Consider the following 2626-nt stretch of genomic DNA (forward strand, 5'->3'; position numbering starts at 1 on the left):
GAGTCCCCATCCCTGGAGGTATTTAAAAGACGTGTAGATGAGGCGCTTAGGGACATGGTTTAGTGGGCATGGTGGTGTTGGGTTGACGGTTGGACTCGATAATCTTAGAGGTCTCTTCCAACCTTAATGATTCTATGATTCTATGACGGCCCCATCCCTGAGAGATGTGTCCTCCTGTGTCCATCAGGGCTGCCCTGCTGGGAGAGGGAAGGGTGTGGGGAGCATGGGAGCAGGAGCATGGGTCAGTGACAGATTTAAGTCTGGTCTCCTGCAAATACTGTGCAAATGTTGCATTTGGGATGCCAAATAATGGACATGAGATTCCTCTGAAGTCCTCTGTTGCTCTTATCTCAAAGTCCAGTGGAGCCAGGAAGGTCATGGTCATGGATTGGGTGTATTAAAAGCATCCCTAGGATCTGTAAAGAAGCTGCATCTTCCCCATGGGCAGGGGGTAAAAAAGTGGCTTCGGAGCTGCCTGTGAAATGGGGTAGCCTATCAGGCAAGTGCAGAAGCCCTCATGAGTTGGGCTGTGTGACACAGAAGGGCTGGGAGAACAGGTCCTGGATCTGTTTCACATTGCAGGCTGTTGGGGGAAGCCTGTAAAAGGGCATGGGCTGGCCAGGCGTGATAAAGGCTCACAGATGGGCTAGAGAGTTCACCGTATTAAAACCAGTGATTTCTGATACAGAAGCTCAGCTGGGCAGCAGCTGAAAAGCCATTCCCAGTGCCAGTGCCAGCAGCAAAGTTCCAGAAATAGAAAAACCCACGCTGCACTAATTGGGTCACCCAATTAAGGCACCTTAATTGCCTCGCAGAGATACAGTCTCTTAGCTGTGTTCTCACTAACCTCCTTTTTCGGGAACTGGGGTGCAGGCACGCAGCCCCCCTCCAAGCGCGTGTGCTGAGCGGGGCTGGGTTTTCTGCGACGGCATTCAGGGAACCTGCAAGATGCAGCTGAAGATCCCTCAAGCCTTGGGATCCAGGCACAAAGTTGTTACTAGTTAAAGCAGGATCTGGAGGGGTTTGGGAGAGCAAACCAGCCCTTGTTAGCGTTGTAGCTGCCCTAGGTGAAAGCAGTTATTTTCATTCTCCAGGTAAGCGTAGGAAGCCAGGGCAGCGCACACTGAATAGCTTTCCCCCCACACACACACACAGAGTCAGTGGATTATGGCAGAAAAGCAATTACGGTGTAAGCATTTGTTGTTAAGTTGTGTTGCAGTTTGGGAATGCAGATGAAGATGAGTGGTGGTAAGCAATGGACTGAGGCTTGCTAAGAGCTGTCTGATAGTCCTCTGAATTGTGCACGTCTCCCCTGGCAGGTGTAAAATCTATTTTGGGGGGTGTAGATGGTGAAGGGTAAAGCTGTAGTGCCACAGCAGAGGACTCTGTTGCTGCAGTGTGAATGAAGGCAGCACTAATGAGGGAGGGAGCCAGGCTGTACCTGCCTCCCTTACTCGATTGAGCCCCCCAGCCTGAATTAGGTGAGGATGCTGAAGAGGATGCTGAAGCAATTCGGCACTTTAAAACTGGGGTTAATTTTCATTTCAAACAGTAAAATATAAAATAACATATTTGGAATATATATTTGGAATATTTTCCAAAGGATTTTAAATATTTAAATGTGTAATTTTAAATGTTTAAATGTGTAATTTTAAATTACTCATGCTTAATATTTTTTTATTGGGCAACGCAAACGTACGGATCACAGCTATTGAATTAGAGCTGATTTACGTTTGCTGTGCTTCCCTTAAGGCCAGCTGAAGGTGTGCATGCCCTCCCTCTACGTCATTGTCCTGCTCATGCAAGCGACCCCCTTCGCATGCAAAGGGAAAGCTTTTGGTTCAAGGATTTTGAGTACAAAGCCGAGGAGGCTCAGGCTGGGCTGGGCAGGGAGAGGGCAAAATGCTTCTTCTTCCTGCAAAAGTGAGCACAGCCTGGCTTTGTGTTTCAGCTCCTTCAGAGACCCAGCTGCGGGTGTTAGGAGCAGCTTCGGCCGTCCCCGTGCTGAGATAGGACATTAGTGTCCCAGGGCACTTGCTTTCCCATGCCGATGTGTCTCTGGGAAGCATGGGAGCCGCGTAATACTCTTTACTGGAGGTATATTTAGCAGTTTGGCCATGGTAAGACACACTCCAGCAATCAGAGCTGGCCAGGAGGATGTTGGGTCCCTTTCCCATCCACCTCCCAAAACAGAGGTCAGCGTGTCACTGTTTCGCAAGTGCAGCCATTCTCCGAAAACAGCCCCTCGCCCATTCTGCCCGCTCCCCGGCTGGTGCCTGCCTCCTCGTCTGGTGGCTCTTACACACTGGCTCTTCTGCCCGCGCCGTGCTCTCCTCTGCCTGCTCCTGCTGCCCCGAGGGCTGCTGTGCGGAGGGCTGTGGGCAGGGGGGTGCCGAGGCACTCATCACCGCACCACTCGGCGCCGCGCTGCTAGTCCGGATTCGTGCTGAAAAGCGTAACGGCAGCTGTCCTGGTTTCGGCAGGGATAGAGTTAATTTCCTTCCTAGTAGCTGGTACAGTGCTGTGTTTTGGATTTAGGGTGAGAACAATGTTGATAACACACCGATGTTTTAGTTGTTGCTGAGCAGTGCTTACACTAGGCAAGGACTTTTCAGCTTCCCATGCT

General features: G+C 50.6%; 1 protein-coding gene across 1 annotated transcript in view; it reads left to right on the forward strand.

Annotated features, from left to right (window-relative positions):
- Positions 1-2626, forward strand: part of CUNH14orf37 (chromosome unknown C14orf37 homolog) — a 72806-nt gene that overhangs the window by 68788 nt on the left and 1392 nt on the right. The gene's annotated exons all lie outside the window — the stretch shown is intronic.

This window comes from Aptenodytes forsteri, unplaced genomic scaffold (assembly GCF_000699145.1).
Source record: "Aptenodytes forsteri isolate BGI_AS27 unplaced genomic scaffold, ASM69914v1 Scaffold76, whole genome shotgun sequence".
Classification (NCBI taxonomy): domain Eukaryota; kingdom Metazoa; phylum Chordata; class Aves; order Sphenisciformes; family Spheniscidae; genus Aptenodytes; species Aptenodytes forsteri.